General features: G+C 49.6%; 1 pseudogene; it reads left to right on the top strand.

Annotated features, from left to right (window-relative positions):
• Positions 1 to 10,000, top strand: part of LOC139639436 (sodium/potassium-transporting ATPase subunit beta-2-like) — a 33,551-nt pseudogene that overhangs the window by 19,469 nt on the left and 4,082 nt on the right.

The following is a 10,000-nucleotide window of genomic DNA, read 5'->3' as shown; positions in this document are numbered from 1 at the left end:
CACACACACACACACAGTGAACACACACACACACACACACAGAGTGAACACACACACACACACACACACACAGAGTGAACACACACTGAACACACACACACTGAACACACACACTAACCCTTTGAACACACACACATTAAAGCTGCACTATTCCAGACACACACAAACACACACACACACACACACACACAGACTGAACACACACACACACACTAAAACAAGTGAGGTGTTCAACATGCGGCCCGCCTCACATGTCAGGACCGTCATGTGATGTGGGAACATTGTACAGAGAGAACAGAGAGAGATAACAGAGAGAGAACAGAGAGAGAACAGACAGAGAGAGAACAGAGAGAGAGAACAGAGAGAGAACAGAGAGAGAGAACAGAGAGAGAACAGAGAGAGAGAACAGAGAGAGAGAGAGAACAGAGAGAACAGAGAGAGAGAGAACAGAGAGAGAACAGAGAGAGAACAGAGAGAGAGAACAGAGAGAGAGAACAGAGAGAGAACAAAGAGAGAGAACAGAGAGAGAACAGAGAGAGAACAGAGAGAGAGAGAACAGAGAGAGAACAGAGAGAGAGAACAGAGAGAGAGAGAGAACAGAGAGAACAGAGAGAGAGAGAACAGAGAGAGAACAGAGAGAGAACAGAGAGAGAACAGACAGAGAGAGAACAGAGAGAGAGAACAGAGAGAGAACAGAGAGAGAGAACAGAGAGAGAACAGAGAGAGAACAGAGAGAGAGAACAAAGAGAGAGAACAGAGAGAGAACAGAGAGAGAACAGAGAGAGAGAGAACAGAGAGAGAGAACAGAGAGAGAACAGAGAGAGAACAGAGAGAGAACAGACAGAGAGAGAACAGAGAGAGAGAACAGAGAGAGAACAGAGAGAGAGAACAGAGAGAGAACAGAGAGAGAACAGAGAGAGAGAACAGAGAGAGAACAGAGAGAGAACAAAGAGAGAGAACAGAGAGAGAACAGAGAGAGAACAGAGAGAGAGAGAACAGAGAGAGAACAGAGAGAGAGAACAGAGAGAGAGAGAGAACAGAGAGAACAGAGAGAGAGAGAACAGAGAGAGAACAGAGAGAGAACAGAGAGAGAACAGACAGAGAGAGAACAGAGAGAGAGAACAGAGAGAGAACAGAGAGAGAGAACAGAGAGAGAACAGAGAGAGAGAACAGAGAGAGAGAGAGAACAGAGAGAGAGAGAACAGAGAGAGAACAGAGAGAGAACAGAGAGAGAGAGAACAGAGAGAGAACAGAGAGAGAGAGAACAGAGAGAGAGAACAGAGAGAGAACAGAGAGAGAGAGAACAGAGAGAGAACAGAGAGAGAGAACAGAGAGAGAACAGAGAGAGAGAACAGAGAGAGAACAGAGAGAGAACAGAGAGAGAGAACAGAGAGAGAACAGAGAGAGAACAGAGAGAGAGAGAACAGAGAGAGAACAGAGAGAGAACAGAGAGAGAGAGAACAGAGAGAGAGAGAACAGAGAGAGAACAGAGAGAGAGAGAACAGAGAGAACAGAGAGAGAGAGAACAGAGAGAGAGAACAGAGAGAGAACAGAGAGAGAGAACAGAGAGAGAACAGAGAGAGAGAGAACAGAGAGAGAACAGAGAGAGAGAGAACAGAGAGAGAACAGAGAGAGAACAGAGAGAGAGAGAACAGAGAGAGAACAGAGAGAGAACAGAGAGAGAGAGAACAGAGAGAGAACAGAGAGAGAGAACAGAGAGAGAGAGAACAGAGAGAACAGAGAGAGAGAGAACAGAGAGAGAACAGAGAGAGAGAACAGAGAGAACAGAGAGAGAGCAGAGGAGAGAACAGAAGAGAGAGCAGAAGAGAGAGCAGAGGAGAGAGCAGAAGAGAGAGCAGAAGAGAAAGCAGAGGAGAGAGCAGAGAGAGAGAGAACAGAGAGAGAGAGAACAGAGAGAGAGAACAGAGAGAGAACAGAGAGAGAGAACAGAGAGAGAACAGAGAGAGAGAACAGAGAGAGAACGGAGAGAGAACAGAGAGAGAGAACAGAGAGAGAACAGAGAGAGAGAGAACAGAGAGAGAACGGAGAGAGAACAGAGAGAGAGAACAGAGAGAGAACAGAGAGAGAGAGAACAGAGAGAGAACAGAGAGAGAACAGAGAGAGAACAGAGAGAGAGAGAACAGAGAGAGAACAGAGAGAGAGAGAACAGAGAGAGAACAGAGAGAGAACAGAGAGAGAACAGAGAGAGAGAGAACAGAGAGAGAACAGAGAGAGAGAACAGAGAGAGAACAGAGAGAGAGAACAGAGAGAGAACAGAGAGAGAGAACAGAGAGAACAGAGAGAGAGCAGAGGAGAGAACAGAAGAGAGAGCAGAAGAGAGAGCAGAGGAGAGAGCAGAAGAGAGAGCAGAAGAGAAAGCAGAGGAGAGAGCAGAGAGAGAGAGAACAGAGAGAGAGAGAACAGAGAGAGAGAACAGACAGAGAGAGAACAGAGAGAGAACAGAGAGAGAGAACAGAGAGAGAACAGAGAGAGAGAGAACAGAGAGAGAGCAGAAGAGAGAGCAGAGGAGAGAGCAGAAGAGAGAGCAGAAGAGAGAGCAGAGGAGAGAGCAGAGAGAGCAGAGGAGAGAGCAGAAGAGAGAGCAGAAGAGAGAGCAGAGGAGAGAGCAGAGAGAGCAGAGGAGAGAGCAGAAGAGAGAGCAGAGGAGAGAGCAGAGAGAGCAGAGGAGAGAGCAGAGGAGAGAGCAGAAGAGAGAGCAGAAGAGAAAGCAGAGGAGAGAGCAGAGAGAGAGAGAACAGAGAGAGAGAACAGAGAGAGAGAACAGAGAGAGAGAACAGAGAGAGAACAGAGAGAGAACAGAGAGAGAGCAGAGGAGAGAGCAGAGAGAGCAGAGGAGAGAGCAGAGGAGAGAGCAGAGGAGAGAGCAGTATACAGGTGTGCAGAGCCCTCTGCATAAAGAGCTTTTCACATTAACTGAACACTTACTGAACATATTGGCCTGAGTTTATATTTTACAACACTGTCTGTAAATAAATATGTAAATATGTAAATATGTAAATATGTAAATATGTAAATATGTAAATATGTAAATATGAAAATGTAAATATCTTCATCAACAAATCCTCAGGGAGAAAATGGCCAGTGTTTTATTTTCTTACACATGATGAGAGGAACAGGAAAAACTAACTTCCTGTCCTCTACCTCTATCATGATGTATTATATGTGATGTCATGAGCACACCTGCAGCCCAGCACTATATGGACTGAATATCACATCAGCACATGAGATGATTGATAACAGAGTTTCCACCAAGACAGCCTGTGTTACACCTGTTCAGATGTATTGATCAGTTATCCATATTCACACTGAACAGAGGAGACAAAACAGGACAGATACAGATCTGACCCACTGAACCTGCTTTGTCTGATCTGCATACCGGAAGACGAGTCCTCTAAGTATAAACTTTGGAACATTATCCATGCTGATCCATGTACCAGCCTTGTCCTTAAAGACACTAGAGAGGAGGACAGAGAGGAGGACAGAGAGGAGGACAGACAGGAGGACAGAGAGGAGGACAGAGAGGAGGACAGAGAGGAGGACAGAGAGAAGGACAGACAGGAGGACAGAGAGGAGGACAGACAGGAGGACAGAGAGGAGGACAGAGAGGAGGACAGACAGGAGGACAGAGAGGAGCACAGAGAGGAGGACAGAGAGAAGGACAGACAGGAGGACAGAGAGGAGGACAGAGAGGAGGACAGAGAGGAGGACAGAGAGGAGGACAGACAGGAGGACAGAGAGGAGGACAGAGAGAAGGACAGACAGGAGGACAGAGAGGAGGACAGAGAGGAGGACAGAGAGGAGGACAGACAGGAGGACAGAGAGGAGCACAGAGAGGAGGACAGAGAGGAGGACAGACAGGAGGACAGAGAGGAGGACAGAGAGGAGGACAGACAGGAGGACAGAGAGGAGGACAGAGAGAAGGACAGACAGGAGGACAGAGAGGAGGACAGAGAGGAGGACAGAGAGGAGGACAGACAGGAGGACAGAGAGGAGCACAGAGAGGAGGACAGAGAGAAGGACAGACAGGAGGACAGAGAGGAGGACAGAGAGGAGCACAGAGAGAAGGACAGACAGGAGGACAGAGAGGAGGACAGAGAGAAGGACAGAGAGGAGGACAGAGAGGAGCACAGACAGGAGGACAGAGAGGAGGACAGAGAGGAGGACAGAGAGGAGGACAGACAGGAGGACAGAGAGGAGCACAGAGAGGAGGACAGAGAGAAGGACAGACAGGAGGACAGAGAGGAGGACAGAGAGGAGGACAGAGAGGAGCACAGAGAGGAGGACAGAGAGGAGGACAGAGAGGAGGACAGACAGGAGGACAGAGAGGAGGACAGAGAAGACAGAGAGAAGGACAGACAGGAGGACAGAGAGGAGGACAGAGAGAAGGACAGACAGGAGGACAGACAGGAGGACAGAGAGAAGGACAGAGAGAAGGACAGAGAGGAGCACAGAGAGGAGCACAGAGAGGAGCACAGAGAGGAGGACAGAGCGGAGGACAGAGAGGAGGACAGAGAGAAGGACAGAGAGGAGGACAGAGCGGAGGACAGAGAGGAGGACAGAGAAGACAGAGAGGAGGACAGAGAGGAGCACAGAGAGGAGGACAGAGAGAAGGACAGACAGGAGGACAGAGAGGAGGACAGAGAGGAGGACAGAGAGGAGCACAGAGAGGAGGACAGACAGGAGGACAGAGAGGAGGACAGAGAGGAGGACAGAGAGGAGGACAGACAGGAGGACAGAGAGGAGGACAGAGAGGAGGACAGAGCAGAGGACAGAGAGGAAGACAGAGAGGAGGACAGACAGGAGGACAGAGAGGAGCACAGAGAGGAGGACAGACAGGAGGACAGAGAGGAGGACAGAGAGGAGGACAGAGCAGAGGACAGAGAGGAGGACAGACAGGAGGACAGAGAGGAGGACAGAGCAGAGGACAGAGAGGAAGACAGAGAGGAGGACAGAGAGGAGCACAGAGAGGAGCACAGAGAGGAGGACAGACAGGAGGACAGAGAGGAGGACAGAGAGGAGGACAGAGCATAGGACAGAGAGGAAGACAGAGAGGAGGACAGAGAGGAGCACAGAGAGGAGGACAGAGCAGAGGACAGAGAGGAGGACAGAGCAGAGGACAGAGAGGAAGACAGAGCAGAGGACGGAGAGGAGGACAGAGAGGAGGACAGACAGGAGGACAGAGAGGAGGACAGAGAGGAGCACAGAGAGGAGGACAGAGAGGAGGACAGAGCAGAGGACAGAGAGGAGGACAGAGAGGAGCTCAGAGAGGAGGACAGAGAGGAGGACAGAGAGGAAGACAGAGAGGAGGACAGAGCAGAGGACAGAGAGGAGGACAGAGAGGAGGACAGAGAGGAGGACAGAGAGGAGGACAGAGCAGAGGACAGAGAGGAAGACAGAGAGGAGGACAGAGAGGAGCACAGAGAGGAGGACAGAGCAGAGGACAGAGAGGAGGACAGAGCAGAGGACAGAGAGGAAGACAGAGAGGAGGACAGAGCAGAGGACAGAGAGGAGGACAGAGAGGAGGACAGAGAGGAGGACAGACAGGAGGACAGAGAGGAGGACAGAGCAGAGGACAGAGAGGAGGACAGAGAGGAGCACAGAGAGGAGGACAGAGAGGAGGACAGAGAGGAGGACAGAGCAGAGGACAGAGAGGAAGACAGAGCAGAGGACAGAGAGGAAGACAGAGAGGAGGACAGACAGGAGGACAGAGAGGAGGACAGAGCAGAGGACAGAGAGGAAGACAGAGAGGAGGACAGAGAGGAACACAGAGAGGAGGACAGAGCAGAGGACAGAGAGGAGGACAGACAGGAGGACAGAGAGGAAGACAGAGCAGAGGACAGAGCAGAGGACAGAGAGGAGGACAGAGAGGAGGACAGACAGGAGGACAGAGAGGAGGACAGAGCAGAGGACAGAGAGGAGGACAGAGAGGAGCACAGAGAGGAGGACAGAGAGGAGGACAGAGAGGAGGACAGAGCAGAGGACAGAGAGGAAGACAGAGCAGAGGACAGAGAGGAAGACAGAGAGGAGGACAGACAGGAGGACAGAGAGGAGGACAGAGCAGAGGACAGAGAGGAAGACAGAGAGGAGGACAGAGAGGAACACAGAGAGGAGGACAGAGCAGAGGACAGAGAGGAGGACAGACAGGAGGACAGAGAGGAAGACAGAGAGGAGGACAGAGCAGAGGACAGAGAGGAGGACAGACAGGAGGACAGAGAGGAGGACAGAGAGGAGGACAGAGAGGAGGACAGAGAGGAGGACAGAGCAGAGGACAGAGAGGAAGACAGAGGAGGACAGAGAGGAGGACAGAGCATAGGACAGAGAGGAGGACAGAGCAGAGGACAGAGAGGAAGACAGAGAGGAGGACAGAGCAGAGGACAGAGAGGAGGACAGACAGGAGGACAGAGAGGAGGACAGAGAGGAGGACAGAGCATAGGACAGAGAGGAAGACAGAGAGGAGGACAGAGAGGAGCACAGAGAGGAGGACAGAGCAGAGGACAGAGAGGAGGACAGAGCAGAGGACAGAGAGGAAGACAGAGCAGAGGACAGAGAGGAGGACAGAGAGGAGGACAGAGAGGAGGACAGACAGGAGGACAGAGAGGAGGACAGAGAGGAGCACAGAGAGGAGGACAGAGCAGAGGACAGAGAGGAGGACAGAGAGGAGGACAGAGAGGAGGACAGAGAGGTAGACAGAGAGGAGGACAGAGCAGAGGACAGAGAGGAGGACAGAGAGGAGGACAGACAGGAGGACAGAGAGGAGGACAGAGAGGAGGACAGACAGGAGGACAGAGAGGAGGACAGAGAGGAGGACAGAGCAGAGGACAGAGAGGAAGACAGAGAGGAGGACAGAGAGGAGCACAGAGAGGAGGACAGAGCAGAGGACAGAGAGGAGGACAGAGCAGAGGACAGAGAGGAAGACAGAGAGGAGGACAGAGCAGAGGACAGAGAGGAGGACAGAGAGGAGGACAGACAGGAGGACAGAGAGGAGGACAGAGAGGAGGACAGAGAGGAGGACAGAGAGGAGGACAGAGCAGAGGACAGAGAGGAGGACAGAGAGGAGGACAGACAGGAGGACAGAGAGGAGGACAGAGCAGAGGACAGAGAGGAGGACAGAGAGGAGGACAGAGAGGAGGACAGAGCCTGTATAGGTGTTCTGCAGTAATATGATCCATACCACAATAGGGCTGTGCAAATATGATACAGCTGAGTTTTGCAATATCTTTTTTCCTGATACTGTATTGATTTTCCAGCCCTTCATATCGATACATTAAAAAAAATGATTCCTGTTTTAAACGGATTGAAAATGTCTTTAAATTTCCCTCAAATCCCTTTGAATTAAATAGTTTTGACTCAATTTGAGTTATCAATATAATGTGATTTACATATTAGACTGCCAGGTGGTTCACAGCAAGGTGGATTTTCAGCTCTAATTTTACATTTTCAGTAAATTATGTAGAGCATCACAATGTATCCTGATTCGTATCGTATAGTGAGGTCATGGCCAATACCCAGCCTTACACCACAAGCCCTGTTATCATCTAGCATCATCATGGCATCATAAACATCTTCTGACCTGACTACCATGTTGTCAGAGAGATCCACATGTTCAGCTGCATCTACATGACTGAATAAATGACAGTGATGCTCGGGCCACACCTCAGATCAGTCTGGGCCTCATGCATCCTCAGTGCTGCATGGTTTGGACGTTTTACAATTATTCATAACTCTGACCTCTTTCCAGAAGTCATAGTGGTTATTATTCTGTAGCTTCCTGGCAAGTGAATCAGCTCTCATTGTGTTCTCGTTTGTTTTAATAAAGCAAAGAGCATATTTAAATCTTGTATCGGTAAGTTTTTAATGTTCAAGTGATGACCTCTGTCCTGTCCTGAGTCTCACCAGAGGTCAAAGCTTCTCCAGCTGCATGTTGCTCAGACAAACTCATTCCCTCTTGGTCTTATGTTACTGCAGGCATCAAGAGTCACAGTGTGGTCATACATCACACAGTTCAGTACCATGATGTGTTTTACAGTTCATATAAAACACATCAGAGCATCCCTAGGCAGTTCGATATTATTTAACAAGTTACAGTGGAATATCTGTTAATATCCTTAGTTAGGTTTGTCTGGTCCAGCTTCCCTGTAGCAGCATCATCACCAGTCAGACCAGCACAGGGATTTTCTCAACATTCAGAAAAATAACAGTTGGTATATGATCAGAGGAGGCCATCCCATAATTTATCTCTATAATATCCAGAGAGGTGAGAGCATCTGCTGTACAGCACACACACAATGAAGAAGCCAGGAGGCTGTGCCACACTTCACTAAGTAAAACTCTTATCAGGCAACAGAGAACTTATCAACATTTTACTGGACAGAAGAAGACTGCTGTCATTACAGAACTGAAACAAGTGTTTTGTAAATATAGAACAAGTCAGCGTTAAAATCCCAGTGACAAAAACACAAGTTGAACCTTTGTCCTCAATGACAGAATGAACCAATGATGATCTGTTCAGAAATTCATCCTCAGACCGGTGAGACTCATAAGGTGTACAGATATTTATGATCGTAAACTTCTTTTTATTATAATTCATCTCTAACCCAATAACCCAATCAACATTTAGTCTTACCACCTTCACCACTGGGTCATATTTACTATTTCAAAGTAAAGCCAGTCCTCCAGGTATCCTGTTTGTGAGATCAGTGGTGGACTCCCCATGGAAACCCTCATGTAGATCAGTTCAGGTTATCCAGGTCTTGTTTGGTAAGCCAGGTCTCTTGAAGGCTCAGGATGTCACACTCTTCCTGAAGTGTGTCAGTCACAGGGGGCGTGACACACAGGCCACGCCCCCTGTGACGTCCCACCCGGGTCTCACTGTTCTCACTTTTCCCTGGAGGGGATCTGCTGCCCAGAGATCCCTGTCCCAACAGACTGAACCATCATCTACACTACCACATCCATGCTAATGCTAATGCTAATGCTAATGCATGCTAGCAAAACATTACATGACCACAGCCAGTTCACACTGTTTACATTAGTCTGCTGTTTTCTGTTTATCTGAACATAAAGACTGCCAGAAAGCAAAACTTTCATCTCTCTCTCTCTCTGTCTTTCTCTCTCTCTCTCTCTCTCTCTCTCTCTACCTGTCTCGCTCTCTACCTGTCTCTCTACCTGTCTGTCTGTCTGCCTGTCTGTCTCTCCAGCCTATAACAACAGCTATCAGGTTCAGACCAACGATAACTGTGTTCCAGACCAATACTTCATCCAGGAGGACAGTGGAGAGGTAAATCTGTCTGTCTGTCTACCTGTCTACCTGTCTGTCTGCCTACCTACCTGTCTGCCTGCCTACCTGTCTGTCTGTCTGTCTGTCTGTCTGCCTGCCTACCTGTCTGTCTGTCTGTCTGCCTGCCTACCTGTCTGTCTGCCTACCTACCTGTCTGCCTGCCTACCTGTCTGTCTGTCTGTCTGCCTGCCTACCTGTCTGTCTGTCTGTCTGTCTGTCTGTCTGCCTGTCTGCCTGCCTACCTGTCTGTCTATCTGTCTATCTGCCTGCCTGTCTACCTGTCTACATGTCTGCCTGTCTACCTGTCTGTCTACCTGTCTGTCTGTCTTCCTGTCTATCTGCCTGTCTACCTGTCTGTCTGTCTTCCTGCGTACCTGTCTGTCTGCCTGTCTGCCTACCTGTCTGCCTGTCTTCCTGTCTATCTGCCTGTCTACCTGTCTGCCTGCCGGTCTACCTGTCTGTCTACCTGTCTTCCTGCCTACCTGTCTACCTGTCTGCCTACCTGTCTGTCTGCCTGTCTGTCTGCAGGTGAGGAACAATCCGAAGCGGTCCTGTCAGTTTAACCGGACTCTGTTGGAAGAATGTTCTGGACTCAGCGACCGTTTCTATGGTTACAACCGAGGACAGCCGTGTGTCCTCATCAAACTGAACCGGGTAAATTAACCTTTGACCTTTAACCCCTAACCCTTTGCCCTGTGTCCT

Source organism: Centroberyx affinis, unplaced genomic scaffold (genome assembly GCF_046629955.1).
Source record: "Centroberyx affinis isolate AG114_WGS23_722 - 3 ecotype Tasmania unplaced genomic scaffold, CSIRO-AGI_Caff_v1 ptg007293l_1, whole genome shotgun sequence".
Lineage (NCBI taxonomy): Eukaryota > Metazoa > Chordata > Actinopteri > Beryciformes > Berycidae > Centroberyx > Centroberyx affinis.
The sequence above is the reverse complement of the archived record's forward strand: the minus strand, read 5'-3'. Positions and strand labels throughout refer to the sequence as shown.